The sequence below is a fragment of the Lactuca virosa genome, chromosome 4 (assembly GCF_052849685.1).
Source record: "Lactuca virosa cultivar CGN04683 chromosome 4, Lactuca_virosa_CGN04683_v6, whole genome shotgun sequence".
NCBI classification, from domain to species: domain Eukaryota; kingdom Viridiplantae; phylum Streptophyta; class Magnoliopsida; order Asterales; family Asteraceae; genus Lactuca; species Lactuca virosa.
In genome coordinates, this window is record NC_136429.1 from 441,364,792 (window position 1) to 441,387,801 (window position 23,010).

Sequence of the window (23,010 nt, forward strand, 5' to 3'; positions counted from 1 at the left end):
TCTTAAAGGAAGTATATGCTGATTCAGATCGCGAAGGTGGATTTCGATCGCATCAGAATTTTGAGCAGTTGCTTAAGAAGTTATGATATATTGCTAAGGAATAGATAACAACAATTTTCCATGTGGATTGTAAGGATAAGTTTTTCCGCAAAATTTTAAAATAAAAGAAAATTGTTTAATTTTATTTATTTGAAGTATCCTTACAATGGCATTTGTGCAAAATTGTTGCTTATATGATTCCACTGACAGCAATATTGGAAAATGGATTTGATTCTTTCATTTATGGTAGTGTCTAAATTTACCAAATCAGGAAAGTTCCTCATCACCCAAGTTTCAATTGGACTGAAACTTGGAATCATGAAAGTTGAATAGTATGATGAATGAGAACTTTCAAGCATTGGAAAATCAAGACTAATTACTTGTTCACATGGATGTGTGAGTCAAGTGAAGGACTAAAGGGATCGAGTACACATTCTTGTGCACTGGTCATGTACACCACAAAGCTCGTTAAGACTATTTGATTTACTAAAGTTTAGTAAATATGGTTATACTTACAAGTTTAAGTATAATTCTGAAACATTGGAAAAGTCTCAATGTATGGCAGAACGAATGGGAAGAATCAAATTAGGCAGAAAGATAAAAGTTTCTCAAATCTGAAAAGATGGGAGAGTACTTTAGTATCATGTTTGTGATCATCTTAATGATTTAGAAATCATATCACAATTAGTCCTCTAAAGGTCATCTTAGTGCATTCTTATGACTAAGAAGAGGACTCATGAATTGTTGAAATGGTTAGATCTGGAAGATGAGTCATACTTCGTTACAATACAATTCTTAGAGTCATACTCCAAGATTGTAACTTGAGTGACATATCTTAAAGAAAGGTTTAAAACACTTGTCAAATGTAAGAGTAAAAGTGTCCTACTCTTGTACATTTGAAATTGGTAAGTTGTGATGTTTTGGATAAAACAAAGACCAACTAAGGCCAATTGTGTGAAGTGTTTGTCTTGATAAAGAATCTGCACTATCTCTAGAATATTTGGCAAGATAGTCTTATATGTCAAGAGGATAGTGGGAGTCTTAAAGATCCTAAAAAGAATTTCAAGAACTAATCAAGAATAAAACCTGAGGTTCTTCACTAGCACACGACTTGAGGTTTATAACCTATCGTGTTGACATATTATGTGCCCATTCCAGTTAAAGTTGGCTTTGCATAGGAGTTCTGAAAGTTCTCAATTGGTTGCATAACAACTTGGAAGCAATGGCAGGCCCTGTACTGCCAGGTGGCAAGAAGTTAAGATTGCATAAGTTCAGTCCATATGAGTTTGGATTTGTCATTATCCTTGTCTTGTGACTATGGTTTTGACGATTCACATGGATAAGAACACATACACCATAAAATCTAAGGGTCATAAGGTTTCTCTCTGATTCATGAAAATGATGGTGAGGAAACACTTCCACCAAGTAGATTTGAAGCAGATGGCAAAAGGTCTAAACAATTGAGACTATGCTTACGGCATCCCTTTTCATAGTTCTGAAATTGTTTAGACACACATGCATGCTATCTAAGGAAAGGTGTATGATTTTGATAAAGTTTTATCAAAGCATCTCGTATCAGAAATCTAAACTTTGGTAAGAAAGTCAATAAAGTATTGATTTCTAGAAGTCCAGCTGATTTATGAGTACATGTCAAAGCTAGTGGGAGCATAAGTGTTATGCTAATAATCATCATGTTAGTGGGAGCATGATAATTATTGTTAGTGTTGCAAGTTAGCAATGTTAATTATAGAAAACAAAAGTTTCAATTCGTGAGGCTGCAGCGATTGAAAAAGTTGGTTTGCTATAATTAAGGGAGAGGATATACTTCATTCAGTTCTAAAGGCTTAGATTGAGACCTTAATCATCTTTAGTCAAGAATATATATATATATATATATATATATATATATATATATATATATATATATATATATATATATATATATATGAATTTCATGTTGGATTGGTTCAACTTAAGGAAATTCTATATATTGCGTTCTCAAAATTCGATTATGATTACAGCATCCCTCTTCATAGTCAAATTTTGAAAACATGGCAAATAAAAATATTGTAGCAAAAGACTGGTCTAGAATCATGTCTTTATGTGAGACATCATGAATCGTGTACCATTTGTTTTGGGTACATGATCGATTGCATGTGTTATAATATTTGTCATTTCTAAATTTTTCCAAATGCCTAGAGGCATTAAGAAGGGAAAAGGTCTAGAATTGGATATGACTAAAATGATTAAGCAATTGTCGAGGACAATCTGAGGTTTACCAAAGATTGGTTGCTCAGGGACAGTTGGAAGTATAGTGCTAATTTTGGAAGGACCATATTGACATATTCTGAAAAGAGGCATCTCTTATTCAGAAGTGATAGTGAAAATGAGAATATGGAGTTGTCTCCATAGGTGGAAGTTATCTGTGTAAGATTAGAAAACTTAATGCAAGAACCATGTCCAAAGCATTGTACTTTGAATATGAGACTTAGTTTCCATGGAGTTGATCTCCATTGGAATACCTTATAATGACTGTTGATAAGAGACTTTGTACATATTCATTATAGGAGGTTCAGTGCATATAAGTTTAAAATCTAAACAGATTTCGATAAATGATAGGAATTTGAAATTCTCACATTTTTCGATAAGGATTTGGGAGTGTGAAATTAGAATCATTGAAATTATGTTCAATTGGTTTATTTCACAAAGTAAGGATCATAGACAAACATACAGTGCATACTTGGTGTATGGAAAAGCTATTGTTTAAGAAAAACATAGTGTACATGCTTGGAGCATGGGACAACTAGTGTTTTTAATTCAAGTATAAAGTTGATAAAACCGAAACAATGAATAATGAGTAATCAGTATGGTGATAAATAAAAGTGTTTATTTATATTCATAGGGTTTGATACCATATTTGATTCATTTATTCTTGTGTTTCACTTTGCATGTTTTGACTTCCAGAATAACTAAGTCGCTCTTCCTGAATGATTAAGTTATTCAAACCATCCACAGTCGGTCATATGTTGGAAGTAGATATGAATCAAGACTGTCATGGGTTGGTTTGTAGAGGTCCAAGTTAGTGGACAAAGTGGTGCTACAACACTCATGAGTGCTCATAAGTTCTGAGTATTGGATTCAACCCGCGCTCATTTGAATCACTTCATGGATTTTATCACGAGTGATCATGAGACGATAATATCTTATATTCTTCAAACCGAGAGATATGAGTTGTTACTATGAGTTGGTTATACATTGATTGCACGAAAACACATTTGGTAACTCGATGTTATAAACGTGCCTTTGTGTATGATTCAACAAGTAGTAGAACAAGCCATATGAGTCGAAGTTTATCCATTCCTTTTACCTTCGGGATAAAAGCGATATCTGTGGGCCCCTCGATGATTTAGCGATGACACATGTGAGTGCTTGGCCAAGCCAGGACTGATTTGATTTGTTCAATCAGTCAGTCATCATAAATCGAAAATCGGGAAACAACAAATGGACAGAGAGAATGATTATAATCCATGTCTCAGTCCATATGATATCTAGAATGGAGGAATATATGATCCCTTATCTAATGGACAAGTCATTGACAAGGTCAGAGTTCGACAGCGGCTTTAAGAGCTACGATTGCCAGTTAGGTTTTGAAGTCATACTCAATAATAGTTTTAGACTTATCCAAGTGGGAGACTGTTGGATTAATGTCTAAGTCCATAACTATATTTGGTATGTACTTGACCCAACCCGGCATGGTCCATTTGGGTTGCACTTCACCGGCACAATTTATATGGATAGTCTTTTGAGAATAGTATATTTATGATTTATATTAATATATTATAAGTTCTAATATATTAATATGGAATCATATTATTTAATTAGTATTGATCAAGAATTAATTTAGAATTAATTAAGTGATCAAAAAGAACTAATTAAATATGGAATCTTATATATATGGAATGGACCACGTTCATTTAGGTTGGGCTAAGCTTTCATGGATGGTCCATGGAGCTTTTAACTCATGGATCCTATATAAATGAAAGGTCATGGGTATTAGGGTTTACATGGATGTAACCCGAATCCTCCATAATATATAAAGGGGTCCTTGGCTCACAAAATTGGCACAAGTGTGTGAAAATAAGAGTGTGCCTATTTTAGTGTGCATACATATTCTCTCAAGTTCTTCCAAGGTGTTTTGGTGATTTATGATTCCTTTTGAGGCTTCCACACTATTGGGGCTAAGCTCTTAAAGCTTGAAGACATCAAGCTACATCAAAAGGTATGTCATCTAACTAGAACTTTGTAGTATAGGTGCTTCATAATATGCTAGTTAGGATGAAACCTTGGAATAGTTAATATTTGCATGTATAATAGAGAAAACATAGATCCAAGATTTATAGGGTTGCATGTACACCATAGGAGTGCTAGAATGCTCAAAAAACTCAACATCCGTAACCTGCATCCAATGTTCAAACATAGTCATAACTGAAACATATGACACACACAATAGTCACACAGTAGACACACATCATTAGGGTAATCTTGAGGGACTGTAACTCAGAAGCAACCCCATCCACATCACCATGTTCAGTCCCTTCAACCCCAATTCTTCCATCATTACCTTTTTTACTGGTTCGAGACAAAACACCCAAATATGAAAATTATTAAAATTTTCATCAATTTCAAACTATTATTATCATCTTCAAAAGTAACAGAAGACCATTTCCAATAAAGATAAAATTTTACCTGAAAATATAATTCTTGTTCATTCTGTTCAACGGAGAAGCAATTGGCTGTTGGGTTAACCTTCAAATCAACACAACAAATCAAGTAATCAACAAATAGACCCTGCAAACAGATCAAATAATACATCGAATATCAAAACAGTTATTATTAAAATTGATGGAAAACTTACATAAAAGAAGAATAAAGAAATGGTGTCTTCTCTTCTTTAAAGCTAAGACGCATTTTTAAGAATTTCGACTAAATCACTTGAAAGAGAGAGAGAGAGGGATTCCATTTCCTAGATGAGAGAACAAATAAACATGAAAAATATCTTGTTAGTTTGAACCTGATTTCAACAATAGTCGATTAACTTGAAGGCCAAAAATACAAAGCAGTCAAGATCTTCGATTAAGGTATCTTTTCTCATCAGCAATGCCATCATGTCTCCACCAGGTAGATATTCCATTATCAGATACAGATACTCGTTGTCTTGAAAAGAACAATATAGTTTCACTATGCAATTGCTGTCTACCTCAGCAAGGAGATTCCTTTCGGCTTTCACATGTTCAACCTGAAAATAGATTTTATCAATTTAAAGAAAGGAATTGATAATCTCAAAGAAAAAAACATACTGTATTATCTTTTATGGAAAATTACATACTTGACCTCTTCGTAGCATTTCTGATTTCTTAAGCTTTTTCATGGCATACATAGTGGCTGTTGTCTTCTCCCTACAGATTCTGACCTCACCAAATGCACCCTTTGCAATCATTGTGAGTAGCTCAAAATCATCAACTCCCATTTTGTGTCATTGTAAACGCATGTATTCGGTTTCTTTCTTTTCTAGAAGTCTAAGCAAGTTGTTTTGGTCTTCTTCAGAAACATCTCCATCAGGCAATTTCGACTCCAGTAAGATTCGCCTGTTCAATGAAAAATCAAGAGGAAGGGTTACTTCTTTTTAGGAAGATTCTTCATTCATATGGGGTTTCATTAACATTATTAACATCATGTACCTACCTTTCTCTCCTCTCCTACAAATTCCGCATTTGTTCCTTGTAATGGTTTTCAATATACTGCTTAGCTGCAGCAACTTTCTGTTTTGTTATATTTGATGCCTCTTCATCCATGGCTGGGTTGTTCAAATCTTCACCATCACTTATTGAATCCTTCCTTCTTGTATTTGATCTCAACCTATCTCTAGGTTGAAACTTATGTAGCCAACTTCTTGCTGAATCCATCTGGTTCCCTCAGTCAGCCCAAGGGATTCATTGCCCTAGTAACCCGCCCAAATAGATCATCCAATTCCCACCCACCGGCCAACAGATTTATGCAATCACTTTTACAGAGAACAGTCTTAATCAATACGTGAACAAAACTAATCAACGAACAGCTTACGTATAAGCAAGATAACGCAATCCATGAATCTTTTGTTCCAAATGAAGGTCCATAATTGTTCCTTACACGAATTCCACAAAATATTTCGAGATCCAATAACTTTTCAACAACGCATATATCAAGAATGTAGAATTACGAAATGGAAACCGAATTCTTTACAATATTAACGTTAATATTGAGATAAAACTCACCAATCAGAGTAGTTTGTCGGAGAATATGACTCTCTAATTTCACTACATGTTGTTGACCGGAAGCACGAGAGAGAGAGAGAGAGAGAGAGAGATAGAAACCTCAGTGGTGGTTCAGGTGAAATTGGGCGATTTCACTATATGTTGTTGACTGGAAGCATACGTAGATTGAGGGATGATAAACACCTGAAATTCTTTATAGATGGAAGGATCATTAGACAAAATAAATTGGCTAACTGTTGCTTACCTTCAAATCGAAATCGAGAATGAAAATTAGGGCTTGAAATCGGTGCAGGTTCTAAAATCATGACAACTTATACAAAGAAAAACAAGAATTCAACTCAGTCCATAATAAAAATGATTAAATATAAATGTCGTGTTAGGGATCTACCTGTTACTACGTGAGAGGGTAGAGATGTCGTTATTTTAATCACCACCACTTCCATAAACTTTTTGTTAATATGAACCTGCAAACCAACATGGAATCAAAGATGGACACATCAAGCTGTGAGAGAGAGAGAGAGAGAGAGAGATGAGATTGTAATTTGTAATGGGCGATGTTATTGACAGAGCGTGAGGATAAGTCTGTTCAATTTAGCATGTATTACCGAGGAAGAAGGATTTTCAAAAACATTGGGAGCGGAAAAGTTGCCTTTTTGTTGAAGTTATTGGACGGGATAAGGGATAAGGAATGTCACCATGTCAAGAGCTATCCTCGAGATTTAAGGTTTAGCATAAAATTGATGATTTTTGGAGTGCATAAAGTGTTGTATACGATGCTTTGAGGGTTATACCTCTTAAAATTCAACATTATAGGATAAATACTTATTAAGGTATAAAGATAAAGATATATATAGATTTCAAAAGTTATGTTGACTCATTCTAGTCAAAAAGTATGATTTTTTTTTAAAAATTTAAATCCTCTATATTAGGTAAGATAAGGATGTATGTTTGAATGTTTCAATATTAATTTTACATTTGTACTTAATGCATTGTATTTTGTAATTTGTTGATAAATGTTTGTACATTCAGCTTGAAGGTTTGGACGTCTTAAATCTATTTTTAGAAATAGTAAGGTTTGTATAATAAGATAGTATATATATATATATATATATATATATATATATATATATATATATATATATATATATATATATATATATATATATATATATATATATATATATATAGGTACATTGGAGATGCGTCTGACTAGAAAACTAACAGGTTTTTGAGCATGTCGTGAGAATCCATTATTTATTGAATAAATAACCATATTTATAATCATTGACTAGATCTATCGTTTTTCGTTCATTGAGGATAATCCACTTGGAATCATAATTATCAAAAATGACCCAATATTATCGGTATTGGCAAAAATGGCCCTTCTTTTTATAAAGTATCAAATAAGTCCCATATTTGCCAAAAGGTGTCATAAGTGATTCAAAACTTGGTGAATTGTTGAAAATGGCCCATTTCTTCTAAAATGTTTATTTGAGACTTATATTTGAGAAAATATTCAAAAAGGCCCTTGTTTATCCTAAAATTTCATTTTTGGTCCTTGAGAAATTTAGATGTTCAATAATTTCCCAAATTTATCCCATGATCCAAAATAGTCCTTATATATTTATATGGCCGAAAATGGTCCCCCAAAATGTCATTATTTTTATTTTCTAACCATTTCCACATATTTTGTCCAACAATTTGTTTTAAACAAATTTTTAAGAAATCCTTAGGGTTTTTGGTCATAAAAATTTGTGACTCATATATTGTAACATGCTAGTTCTTGGTTCTATACACCATTTGTAGATTATGGTTTAAACATTTGAAACTTGCACAAAATTTCGAATTCTAGGACAAGTTCATATGGAGTTTTCATAGATTTAGCACATATATCACTTAGCCTACATGTATAACAAGCAATTATATCATGATTTCAACAAAAACCTTGACTTGTATCCTCCCCCAAAACCATGAAAAACATCAAAAAGAGGGGTATGAAGCTCACCTTGGGTAGAAGATAGTTAGTTGAAAAGATGAGATGAGGAGTTAGAGCCTAGAACACTTGAAGTGTGGGATGAACCTCTTGAGGATTTTAGAAGAACTTAGGAGGATTGATGAAGAAAATGGTTCCTGGAACTTGGATGAAGCCTTGGGAGAGTTTATAGAATGCAAATATGAATTATGGAATGAGGAAATGGGGTTCACGGTCCCTAATATGGGATAAGGAAGTGATTAGATGTTTGCTTTGATTACTGTCGGATAATGCATGAATTACTGGGGTGTGTATTGGAAATCTACGCATTACAGCTCATAACCACCGTGAACACACTTAATTTGGAAGGAGTTCACGGTCTAGATGTTCCTTAAACCAAGGTTCACGGTCAAAAGGGGCCCCCCTAAAGGGTTTACGGCCTAAAGGGATCCTAGGAAGGTGTTCATGGTCCAATCTTGAAGGCTTAAGGTAGTTTACGGCCATAAAGATTCCTTGGAAGTTGTTCACAGCCAAAACCACTCCACAAAATGTAGTTCACGGTTAAGGGCTTCCCTGGGAAGTGTTTATGGTCTAGATGTGTATGATCCTTAATATGATTGTTTATGTGATCATCTTTGACGAAAGTTCAATATTGCCTTAATTTGCATGGCTCAAAGGAGTTTTAGGGTAGCATAATCCTCAAAAACATCACATTACCATGATATAATAATAGCATAGATATAAACATTACATGTACGGGACTCTTTTGGCTTGGTTTCTAGACTTCGAAATTTCTAGTTGTGACATATTAGACCTGGCAAACGTGTCGTGTCAGTTTCGTGTCGTGTCAAGATATTAAACAGGTTGAATGGGTTTGATCCTAACACGCCCCGATTAGTTATCGTGTTGTGCTGTGTCAACCCGTTTATTTTTGTGTCGGTTTCGTGTCGGGTTTCGGGTTAAGGTTTAGACTTTGTAAATATGTTGTGTCATTCGGGTTGAAAATTTTTAAAGGTTGGAAAGTGGGAGTTGTGAAGGAAAAAAGAAAAAGGTGAAACACTAGAGTTATGAGATGGAATGACAAAATCTATAGTAAGTTTAAAAGAAAAAATGAAAAGAGTTAAAGTTGGGGAGCAAAAGTGATAGGTGGTGAGGATGACTAAAATTAAGTAACTTTGAAAATTTGAATATTACTTCTAATTCTTGCGTTTGGCCCACTACAAGTCTATAACATATAATATATTTACAAAAGTATGAAATTTATTATAAATAATATATAATTAAACGGGTCATATTCGAGTCATCTTCGAGTTGAAAGTCTTGACCCTAACCCTACCCATTTAATTATCGTGTCGTGTCGTGTCAACCCGTTTACATAAACGTGTCGAAATCTCTGACCCTAACCCGCTAATTTCGTGTCAGGTTCGTCTCGGGTTTTCATGTCGTGTCATGTTTTGCCAGGTCTACTGAGTATAGCCGGTTTTTGCAATTTTGGTCCCAAAAAGTTTTACATTGTAATTTTGGTACCACGTATGGTCCCTGTTGCAAGTCAAACGACTTTTTTTGGTCGATGAGTACAGCTGATTGTTGCAATTTTGGTCTCAAAAACAGTCATTTTACTCAGAAAGGGGACCAAACACCTCAAATAAGGACCACAATTGTAATAGAAAACCATTTGGTACCAAAGTGAAAAAATCAGTTATAGTAAGGGACCGAAAATGTAATTTGCTATAAAGTTTAATTTTGGTTTAAATGTGTCTAATCTAGGATGCTTTATGGTGCATAAGTATCCATGGGATACGTAGTATATTTATTTAGTACGGTTTTGCATGTAAATAATTTAGTGAATTACAAAAATGGTCCCTATGGTATAACGAAAATAATATATTCAATCCAACTTTGGATTTCGTTATAGTTCCTCAAGAATAGAAGAAGCAGCCAATATGTCTTTGTCCTAAAAATGAAAGTTTCTATGTAAATGAAAGTGGAATGTTATTTTAAAAAAAAAAAATGAAAGAAATATTCTAATGAAAGAAGCATGTTATTTATATCTTAAAAATGAAAGCAACATACTATTTTTCCTTAAAAATAGAAGTAGCACGCTACTTTTGACTTAAAAAGAAAGAGTTGTATATTTTTGAAAAAAAATAGAGTATTATCAAAAAAATATAAATATAAATTATACCTCCACTAATTGATTTTTGACCGTGATGATACCCATTTGTAGGCCAGATACATGAAAATTGGATAAAAATGACTTAGTCTACTTATATTTTACGGAAAGTTTCTTGAAAATTAACACTCAACCACTTTATGAAATTAGAAGATAACTGAACCTGACCAACAACTTGAGAAATCCAAGCTGACACCTAACCATACTGCTATTTAGTGCATTTATTTTTGGTTTTTAGTAAAAAAAATGAAAATAAAATGAAAAAAACATTTAAAAAACGTGTAAATTAAAAATATAGTGCTATTTACTACATTTACCACCAATGTATGAAAAATGGAACAAATAGCAATGTACTTTGGTTTTTGGTAAAAAATTAAAATGGAATTGCAAAAAAAAAAAAACATAAAGGTGTAAATTCAAAGTATGGTGCTATTTAGTGTTGGTTTTTGGTAAAAAAAATTAAATAAATTGCAAAAAACAAAAACATAAAGGTGTAAATTCAAAGTACGTTGCTATCTAGTGCATTTACAGCCTAAATATGAATAAAAATACAACAAATAGCAATGTACTTTGTTTTTTTGGTAAAAATCCAAATAAATTGCAAAAAACAAAAACAAAAAGTTGTAACTTCAAAGTACACTGCTATGTAGTGCATTTATATTTGGTTTTTGGTAAAAAAAATGAAAATAAAATGAAAAAAACATAAACAAAAAGAAGTAAATGAAAAATATAGTGCTATTTACTACATTTAACATCTGAATATGAAAAAAAATGCAACAAATAGCAATACACTTTGGTTTTTGGTAAAATATTAAAATAAATTCCAAAAAGCAAAAACAAAAATGTGTAAATTCAAAGTATATTGATATTTAGTATATTGCTATTTAGTGTCGTTTTTTGGTAAAAATAATCAAATAAATTGCAAAAAAAAAAAAAGTAAAATGGTCTAAATCAAAAGGACGTTTCTATTTAGTGTAGTTACCACCTAAATATGAAAAAAAAATGCAAATAAATTACAAAAAACAGAGAAAATGCCTAAATTAAAAGTATATTGCTACTTAGTATTGTTAGTATTTATTTTGTGGTATATTCAATACCTCAACACCCAAGGTTCTAAATGGCATGAGACGTGGCATGACAGCAAGGCCAAGCCTCAAGCTTAACGAGCCATGACATTTTTCAAGGCGGCGATTTTGTATTAATTTATAATTATATTACCACATAAATAAAAAATTATATTACATATAACTACTTTTTAGAAGTTTTATATCAATAACTAATAATAAAAAGTTAACAAACAACAGAATACTTGTATCCCCGATTCGAAAAGACATAACAAAGAGCAAAAAAATGTGTCTCAAACCAAAAAAACACGCACCATAAAACGTCATAACGCGCCATGGCACGCCATATCACGTATTGCCACGAGCCACGCCTAACAACAACGTTATGAGGCTTTTCGTAACAGCGAAGCCATGCCTCACACCATGGCACGCCTTTGTGCACACCATTGCGAGATGTAACGCTCATTTCAGGTATCATTTGTTTTTCAAGATTTAAGGGTTTTAGACTGGAACACAGCGAGTTGGGGAGCTCCAACTCGTCGAGTAGAGATCATTTGGACGCGGGACTTAGGGTCTACTCGACGAGTTGGAAGGTCCCAACTCGACGAGTAGACGTTGTAAAGGGAAACCCTAATTTTCAGGGGTTTGTTCCATATTTAAAGAACTTATGGCTCATTTGTGGCCTCCCTCATCATCCTTACTGTCCAGAGAGAAACCCTAGCTGTGCTTTAGTGCTTTCTTGAGTGTGTGTGAGGTTTGGAGAGTAAATCTTGTGCTCTTTGGAAGGAAACTTGAAGATTGAAGAGATTGAAGTGGGAAGGAGTCTTTAGATCCGGCATCTACTCAGTTGTAGCAACTTTTTGAAGGTAAAAAGCCACTACCTTGATCACTTGTTTGTAGATCTCTCCATTAGAGAGTTTAGGGTCATGTCTAGCTTCTTCTTGAGTCATTCTTGGTCTTGAGCATGCCCTGAAGCTAAGAGTTCAGATCTGGACACTACTAGGCCCCTTAGGCCTAAAGACTCAAGCTTTATCAAGCTCTGATACCAATCTGTCACACCCCCAAACTGAGATGGCGGAAACATTCGGAGGCAGAGGACGTCATGTGCAGTATCATAACAATGCATAATAGTAAAACAAGCAACAACATCCATTGCATTAATAAAATAGTTAATACATGTATGTTCTGAGTATAGATGTAAGACACCAAAAATTATATATATCAAACTAAAAGACGAGTCTTGAACATGTACCGTCTTCTCAAAAATTTGATCCAGTGTACCTGCCTACTGGTTACCTGAGAATACAAGTTATTTTGAAAGAGAGTATCAACATTTAAGTTGGTGAGTTCATAAGTATTTAATGTCAAGTGTTTGTATTTGTTTCATGAAAATGTTTGTGTTTGTTTAGTAAAATGTTTGTATACTTCTTAGAAAATCCTATATTTTATTCTAAAAATGAAATGTAGTCTTCTACCCAAGACCCGACATTTTGGTATGTTTGTTCTCTTGTAAAAGGTATGTTTGTAATTGAATAGTATAAAATGTAAGTTTTCCATATTTGTAAAACCATCTTTACTAGAAAAATAGTATGCATTTCTCATGCGAGAATATCACTGTATGAATGTAATGAAAAATAAAGATTTACAATAGTATTATGTAAAGTAAACTACTGATGTATTAACTACCTTGTAACCAAATTGGTTAATTTAGGTTAAATGTGATTAGGTTATAACCATGCTTGATTGACTAGTATAAAACACGACGTTCTTCAGGCGTCGAAAATGGTATGACATTTGTCACCCGTAGACCTGCAGGTCCCACTGTAGCTAACAGCAAGGTGTGGGATGGTCAATCATGTATAGATCTATACACAAACTCACGCTCTCCCTCCAAGAGACTCTGGTTACAAAACGTGACATAAAAAGAATATTGCTATGCCATGAAATAGCATCTCACATTTTAGTTAACTAGTTCTTGTTATAGTATGTAAGTTCCTTTTTGTTCTCGTAAATGAATAGTATACTTTGTAATGTATAGTAATAGTATGTATGCATTGACTCATGTATTGTTCCTCTATTCTATAAAATAGTATATATTGATTGATCCTCTAAACTATACCTATTATAGTTTACTAGTACATTTGTTTGAATTGTAAATGATTTGTAGAAAAGATTCAATTGCCCAATGTTTGCAACTGAGTTAAGTATGTTCTTTAAAAATGGGGGTTTAATATTCATGCATATATTTAGCAAGTATAACTATGATTTAACCGACAGTCGGACTAGTGATCCTACCCTAAGCCCACAACCAAACAAGGAACAGGAGTCAAGGTGTTTAGCAATAGTCCTAAGTCCGTTAAAGCATACTTAGACATAAATATATAAATGAATACGATTTTGATAATAAACAACAATCTAAAATAGTTTAAAAAAGTTTTTGAAATGATTTTAACAACAATTATAAGCATAAGAAATCCTTTGTTCGTTTGTTTTCACATGAAAGTGTTAACACAATAAAATGTGTTCTACTTGTATCCCCCCCTAAAAGCATTTTTTAAAAGGTAAATTGTAGGGGTATGAACTCACCTTTAAGTGAGTGATTCGTTTGGATGTTCGATATAGGTTGATTGTTTCCACAAGTTAGATCCCGAGACAAAAAAAGTCCTAAATAGCAATTCACGTAATATGTTGGCATGAAATTAGTGAATATAATCTCACAGGAGTTAAGGAAATAACCTATGATGGAAAAACTACTTACAAAAGAAGTGTTAGAACCGAAATCAAGAGGTTGCAAGGTGTTTACAGCTAGGCTTCGGTGTTCATGGCTGGGCTTCGGTGTGTGTACGGCCATAAATGGTTCATGGCTACTTGATGATTCAAGTGTTTTCGGCTGGAAACAAGTGTGTGATCTTGGTGTTCTTGGTGAAACAAGGAAGATTCAAGGGTTCACGACTGTAAACCCAGAACTGAGGGGTGTTTGATCGATGAAACGAAGAACAATAGATGTTCTTAACAACATCCGAAGGTGAATTGGATGCTCTTCGGATGATAGATAAGAGAAAACTTGGGTTTTCGGTTGAAGACTTTGAGAGAAAAGGCTTGAGTTTGCGGCTAGAAATGTAGAAGTGAGGATAAATTCAGTCAAACACATATATATAGGTAGGGTTTACGGTCCGAGGAAGGTTCATGGTCCGAAGGAGTTCACGGCTGCAAACCGCTTGCGGTCCAAACCATTTGCGGTCCGAACCGTTTGCGGTCCGAGATTTTACAGCCCATACGAGGGGTTTGCGGCTCATGCGAAGGTTCTCGGTTTTCAAGGATTTCCTTCCTTAAACACACTACACCTTTGAATACAAGGTCTAAACACATACAACTCTTTAATCTAACTATAAAATAATTAAAGAAAATAAGCTTAACCTTCATTGGAAAGTTTGAATCTAGTTGACCAAGTTTGACTTTTACAAGAATGGAAATGACGGGTTGTCACAAACTTACTTTTCTTAAACCCCTTGTTAAGCCTTGTCTTAACAAATTAGCCCCCTTAATGCCATGCATGGACGTAAAGCTTGCAGCTTTACATAGTATCTCAGCCCTAGAAGACTAGATCTACAGTTTGGAGCCTTGGTTTCGCTTAAAAGCGTTTGAATGATAAAAGGGCTGAAGGAACTCGACAAGTTGCATAGCCAACTCGGCGAGTTGAGTAGGGTTTTTCCGCTTTTAGATTCTGAGTGAACTTGTCGATTTGGTGAGGTAACTCGACTCAACGAGTTGTTTGGCAACTCGGCGAGTTGACTCGAGTTTTCACGGTTTTTAAGTTCTAAAGGAACTCGACGAGTTTCTAGATGCACTCGACGAGTTGGATCAACATGGATTGTTAACCTTGACTGTTGACTTTGAATTTAACTAGGGTTGACCACGTTTCACTTTAAGTGTATTTTTCGTATTTCGCGATTTTGACAAACTCAGTCACATAATGATTGTAGACATTTGAGTTGGAGCTGCGCGTTGGGACTTATCTTAGCATTTCAGCATTTCTTGAGAAGTGAGTCTCCTCACCATACTAATGGGTCTAAGGCACCAAGGCTGACCCATTCATTTAGTTGTAGTGGTTATTGTGGATTCGTTTTCGATATGTCTAGTATGCATGTATATGAGATTGTGCTAGTACTTATTGACTAGATATATGAAGACCCCAGGGGGAGCCCATGACAGTTGGATATAAGACCATGTGGGGGAGCCCATGGCATTCCAGGTAAAGACCATGGGGGGAGCCCATCGCAATTAGTTAAGACAATGTGGGGGAGCCAATGACACATAGGAGTAAGACTCTCGACGGAGTCCATGGCATCCCTGTGTGTTTATATATGAGTTATATAATATGATAGTTATTTCTGTGATATATGGTATGCTTGTTGACTTTGTGTTATTTTCATGGAAGACCCCGGGGGGAGCTCGTGGCAGTAGGATATCAGACCATGTAGGGGATCCCATGGCATCCTAGGCGAAGACCATGGGGGGAGCCCATGACATGTAGGTATAAGACCCTGGGTGGAGCCCACGACATCCTTATATTTTAGTATGCATGGATTATGTGGTTTATGTAGCTTATATAGATAATATGGATTATATGATTATATGGATTATGTGGGGTATGCTATAGGGAACTCACTAAGCATTAGCTTAGAATTTGTTGATTGTTTCAGGTACTTCATAGCCTAAGGGCAAGGGCACTCTAATATTTTGAATAAAATGTTTTATGTTATGGAATTTGAAAACAATTGTTATTGAGATTTTAGATTTTATGGGAATGTTTTGGTGATTTAAAAATGAAAAACTTATCTGGAAATTTGGGTCGTTACAAGTTGGTATCAGAGCCTTGGTTTGAGGGATTCGGGCACACTCTCGGGTGTGTCAGGACTCAAACCAAGGAAATGGTAAAATTGTTTTAAAAAATCAAAGTTAAAACTTCTTAAGACCGAAAAAGGGAGAGTGCAATGCTATGTGTATGCTTTAAAAATTTTATACGGTTAGGATCTTATAGCCTTAGAATGATTGATTTGGCCTTATTTCCTGCTCCTTGTCTAGTTGTGGTCCTAGGGTAGAGTCTGCTATTCGAAAGTCTATTTGATCTTGTTCTGTGTATAATTTACATGTTAGGGCAACCTGTTATGATTGATTTGAGTTCTGGTTTGACGGGATTGAACAAATCTTAAGATAGACTAGGATTTGAGTTATGCAGTAGCCCAGTGATTTGTAGGACAATCAAGGAAGGGATGATGGAGATTATGGAGGAGCAGCTCAGGTCTTTCCGAGCCGAGATTACTATACGCCAGGTCGGGGCCTAAACTCCCTCGTTCAGGGAGTTGAAGGCGTGCTGAGCACCTGAGTTTTTCGGGGTCAGGGACCCCATAGCTAGTCGACGTTGGGTGGCAGACATGGAGAATGCCCAATGCCCGAGCTTTTTCCCCGAAGCGGCAAAGGTGGGATTTTCCTCGTGTATGCTGAGGGACCGAGCCAGGGATTGGTGGGGGAGATGACTAGCCAGGTGGGAGTAGCCGGTGTGGCTGAGATGACATGGGCAGAGTTCGTCAGAAACTTTGATCTGGAGTTTGCACCATCTATTGAGGTGCAACGGTTGCTGAGGGAGTTCCAGGAGCTCGAGCAGACCACCGAGACTGTGGCAGAGATCACCACCATGTTTCGGGAGTGAGCACTGTTAATCCCGCAGTATGCTGCGGATGAGCAAAAGAGGAGGATGAGGTATCATTCCATGCTGAGGGATGATGTCCGTGAGTTTGTGAGCTTTACAGGGTGCAAAAGCCTGAATGAGATGATAGAGAAGGCCCGAGAGCGGGAGATGGAGTTGGAGCTTCACACTAAGCGAAAGCCGGAGCAGGTTCAGACAGCTGTAGGTCAGGCTAAAAAGTGTAACACCTCTGATTCGTCCATTAGGGGACAGCAGGGTCGGGGTCGGTGTGCCAAGTGCGGTAAGCCACACAGTGGGGCTTGTCGAGCAAGAGGCTTGGGATGTTATGCGTGTGGACAACAGGGTCACATGAGCAGGGACTGCCACAAGAAGGGGTTGATTTGTTTCCACAGCAACCAAACTGACCATAAAAAGGCCGATTGTCCGAGTTTGCAGGGATGAGGAGGACCGATGGCGGTGCCTGTGGCCGCCACGATGAGGATCACTGATGGCCGCCCTGCCAAGGCGGATGCTCCTGCGGTGAAGAGCCGCACATTTCAGTTGACTACTGAGGAGGCTCAGGCAGCGCCAGACGTTGTGGCTGGTACGTATTTTATTTTCCTGCTCGATATTGATTTGTATTGCTTATATGTATATATGTGCTCATATATAGGCACCTTTTTGGTCATTGGTATGTTGGCTTATGTTCTATTCGATTCGGGTGCTGCCCAATTGTTTGTATCTCTTGCGGTTAGCAAGAAGTTCCGGATGCGCCCGAGACTTCGGATTCCCCGCTTGAGGTTGAGATTGCAGATGACCGCACTATGAGTGCTACGAGGGTGTATCGGGATTGTGTCTTGAATGTGCTTGGGGAGAAGTTCCGTGTTGATATAGTCCTGATACCGTTGCGAGAGCTGAAGGTGATCGTCGGGATGGACTTGTTGAGGGCCAATGGGGCCATGATAGATTGCGAGCGCCAGCTGGTGAGGGTTCGAACCCCAAGTGGGAGAGAACTGGTTATTCATGGAAAGTGGGCCTCGCAGGGGCCAACCCTCTCTTCAGCTGCGAGGGCTAGCAGACTTCTCCAGCAAGGTTGTTCGAGATTTTTGGCATATATCTCGGATACGAGGGTTGAGACCTCGACGGATTTGGGCAGTGTACCGGTTGTACAGGAGTTTCGGGATGTTTTCCCCGAGGAGTTACCTGGAGTGCCTGCGGAGAGGCAAGTGGAGTTTCGTATTGATTTTGTGTCGGGTGCCGCTCCGATCGCCAAGGCACCGTACCGGATAGCTCCGCTCGAGATACAGGAGCTGTCTACGCAGCTTATGGAGCTACTAGACCGAGGGTTTATTCGTCCGAGCAGTTCCCCGTGGGGAGCACCGATCCTGTTTGTGAAGAAGAAGGATGTGTCACACAGGATGTGTATTGATTATCGAGAGCTAAACAAGCTAACGGTGAAAAACCGTTATCCGCTACCGAGGATTTATGAGTTGTTCGATCAGCTGCAGGGTGCATCTTGGATTTCCAAGATTGATCTTCGGTCGGGATACCAGCAGATGAGGATTGGGGATGAGGATATACCAGATACAACTTTCAGGACTCGGTACGGGAACTACGAGTTTGTTGTGATTCCATTCGGGCTCACCAATGCCCTAACAGCGTTCACGGATCTCATCAACAGGGTGTGTAGGCTGATGTTGGATCGGTCGGTGATCGTGTCTATCGATGATATCTTGGTCTATTGTAAGACCAAGGAGCAACACACGCAACATCTGAGGGAGGTATTGGAATCACTGAGGATGGAAACGCATTATGCCAAGTTCTCAAAGTGTGATTTCTGGTTGAGAGAGGTGCAGTTTTTGGGGCACATCATCAACCAAGAGGGTATTTTGGTTGATCCAGACAAGATTAAGGCAGTGATGTGGTGGGAAGTACCGAAGAATGCATCTGAGATTCATAGCTTCTTGGGTTTAGCGGGATACTATCGGAGATTCATCCAGGATTTCTCCAAGATCGTTGTACCTTTGAACCGTTTGACCAAGAAGAATGTGACTTTTCGGTGGGGCCCGGACCAGCAGTTTGCTTTCGACACCTTGAGGCATAGGTTATGTGAGGCCCCGATTTTAGCACTACCCAATGGGTTGGATGATTAGGTGGTGTACTGTGATGGATATATCATGGGGTTAGGCGTTGTACTAATACAGAGGGGGCATGTGATTACGTACACCTCGAGGCCGCTGAAGCCACATGAGACGAACTACCCCACTCACGACCTGGAGTTGGGGTCAGTGGTGTTCGCCCTCAACATTTGGAGGCATTACTTGTATGGAGTTCGGTGCACCATCTTTACTGACCACAAAAGTTTGAAGTATTTGACGGATCAACCGAACCTGAACATGTGGCAGAGGAGGTGGTTGGATGTACTGAAAGATTATGATTCCGAGATCTTGTACCACCCAAGGAAGGCTAATGTGGTGGCCGATGCCTTGAGTCGCAATGTGGCAAGTGCACCGATCGGGAATGTTTGTTTGAGGATGACGGTGATCTCTCCATTGTTGGATTTGATCAAGCAAGCTCTGGTGGAGGGTGTGAAGAAAGAGAATTAGAAGATAGAGCGGACTCGGGGTCAGTATCCCTTGTTTGTTTGGGATAGTCGAGGTCTTCTGACACAGTGTGGACGGGTTGGGTACCGGTAATCGGGTGTGTGAGGCAGTAGATCTTGGAGGAGGCACACAAATCCAAGTTTTTTATTCACCCGGGGGCCACGAATATGTATAGGGATATGAGGTTGAGTTACTGGTGGCCCTCATGAAGCGGGAGATTACATGGTTCGTGGAGCGGTGCTTGACCTGCAGGAAGGTCCAGGCTGAACATCAGAGATCTCACGACAAGGTTCAGCCGTTGCCCATTCCTATATGGAAATGGGAAGAGATCACCATGGACTTCATTACGAAGTTACCGAGGACGACGAGGGGCGTGGACTCCGTTTGGGTCATTGTGGACAGATTGACGAAGAGTTCCTATTTCATTATGATCCCTGAGAGTATCCCTTCTAAGAAGTTGGCAGATATCTATGTGCGAGAGGTGGTGGTCAGTCACGGAGTGCAAGTATCGGTGGTCTCGGACCGCGATGTTCGATTCACCTCCAGATTCTGGAGGAAGTTCCATGAGGAACTGGGCACACAGTTGCACTTCAACACTACCCCCAGACAGACGGCCAGAGCGAGCGGACGATTCAGACGCTCGAGGACATGCTACGGGCATGCGTATTGGACTTCGGAGGGAGTTGGGGTACATACCTCCCACTAGCAGAGTTTGCATATGAGAATAGTTATCATGCTAGTATCGACTGACCACTGTTTGAGATGCTGTGTGGTCGGACGTGTAGGACCCCTATTTGTTGGGGTGAGGTAGGGCATCGAGTCATGGGGAGCACCGAGGTGGTGCTCAAGACTACTAAGTTTATTCAGCAGGTGCACGACAGGCTACGAGTTGCGCAAAGCCGTCAGAAAAGCTATGTTGACCGGCGCCGATCGGACCTTGAGTTCTAGGTAGGGGACTTCGGTCTGCTGAAAGTGTCTCCATAGAAGGGTTGTTGGGTTTTGAGCATTTTAACACTCCTATGGTGTACATGCAACCCTAGAAACCTTGGATCTATGTTTTCTCTAAATACATGCAAATTTGATTTTCCAAGGTTTACTTCCTATCTTGCATGTTATGGGGAACTTGTAATACAAAACTCAAGTAGAATAACATACGTTTTAGTAGCTTGGATTCCTTGATGACTTTGTGAGCCTAGCACCCCAAATGTGATGCCTCAAATGCTTCACACAACACCACAATTCTTGGAATAACCTTGAGAGAAGTTCACTATACTAAAAAATCGGCTAGCCCTCTTACTTGCTTGTAGTAGTAGTAGTAGTAGTGCCGATTTTGCTAGACAAGGAGTCTTTATATAGTTGTGACACAAGTAGGGTTACACCATGTAAACCCTAACTGTCATGGCTTTCCATATTCCATGATCCATGGGTTTGTAACCTCCATGGACTATCCATGGAGCACCTTATGGGTTTTAACCCAATCCATACAAACCATGGATCATTAGCCCACTATACAAGAATAGATTATTTACACAATCAACCCCATATATTTAATTAGTCTCTTTTTGATCACTTAATTAATTCAAGATTAATTCTTTGATCAATACTAATTAAATAATATTATTAATATATTAGTACTTATAGTATATTAATAAACCTTAAGTGTCCTTTCTCTCATTTTGGTCTATCCAAGTATTGCAATGCCATGCAACCCAAATGGACCATGTCGGGTCGGTTCAAGTACATACCAAATATAGTTATGGACTTAGACACTATATCCAACAGTCTCCCACTTGGATAAGTTTAATAACTATATTTGCAGATATGACTTCAAAATCCGCCTACCAATCGTAGCTCTTTTCAAGTCTCTTGGAACGAAGATGATGATGATGATACGCCATTTAAGATAAGTGATCATATAATCCTCTGCTCTCAAGATATCAGCCGGACAAATACATGGAACAATGTCGTACTTATTGTCCAGCAGTTGTTTCTCTATCTATGATCTGTTTGACATAGAACTAAATTGAACACATCAATTAGGTTCTGACCGGGCCCGGTACATAGGTCAAAACAAAATCATCGAGGGGCCCATATATCGCTTCTAATCCTAGAAGGAATAGATAAACTTCGACTCATATGCTTGTACTGACTACTTTTTGAATTATGCACAAAATCACATTTTATAACATCGAGTTACCAATGCGTTTTCGTACAATCAATGTATAACCAAGTCATAGTCAACAACTAATATCTCTAGGCTTGAAGATTTATATGATATTACCGTCTCACGATCACTCGAGATAAATTCCATGAAGTGATACAAGTGAGCGTGGGTTGAGTCCAATACTCAGAACTTATGAGTACTCATGAATGTTGCAGCAACCATTGCTATGTCTAATACACCTTAGAAAGTCTACAAACCCAATTCATGACAGTCTTAATTCAATACCTACTTCCAAAGTATGACTGACTGTGGAGAGTTTGAATAACATAATTATCCTGGAAGTCAAATCATGCAAAATTGAAACAATAGTAAACGATTAACATAAGATAGTAACACTTTACTCATAAATAAACAACAACTTTTATTTAATCATCAAATGTCAATAACATTTTACAAGTTTCAAAACTATCTAATTATTAAAACTAATATAATCCTTCAGCCCGATGCGCCTCGCATGCTGTAAATGCTTAACCCTACTCAGTCCTTTCGTGAGGGGATCTGCTGGGTTCTCATCTGATGCTACCCTCTTTGCCACGTGGAGTCCTTCTTCTATTCGACGTCTAATGGAATGGTATTTTCTGTCAATGTGTCTGGATTTCCCGTGATCCATTGGTTCCTTGGCTAAGCCAATTGCACTTTCGTTATCACAGAAAATTTCCATTGGCTCTTTTATAGCTGGAACAACTCCAAGATCTCCAATGAAGTTCTTTAGCCATATCGCCTCCTTTGCTGCCTCGCTTGCTGCTATATATTCTTATTCACAAGTTCAATCAGCTACCGTATCCTGCTTGGAACTTTTACAAGTAATTTCTCCTCTATTTAGGATAAAGACCCAGCCTGACTGAGAGCGGAAATTATCCCAATCAATCTGAAAGCTAGCATCGCTATATCCTACCACTCTCAAGTCATCACTGCTCCAAGGGTAAGGACCCAATCCT

General features: G+C 37.6%; 1 pseudogene; it reads right to left on the bottom strand.

Moving 5' to 3' along the window:
- Nucleotides 1–5,116: 5,116 nt before the first annotated feature.
- Nucleotides 5,117–6,080, bottom strand: LOC145106684 (uncharacterized; annotated as a pseudogene).
- Between the last annotated feature and the right edge of the window lie 16,930 nt (nucleotides 6,081–23,010).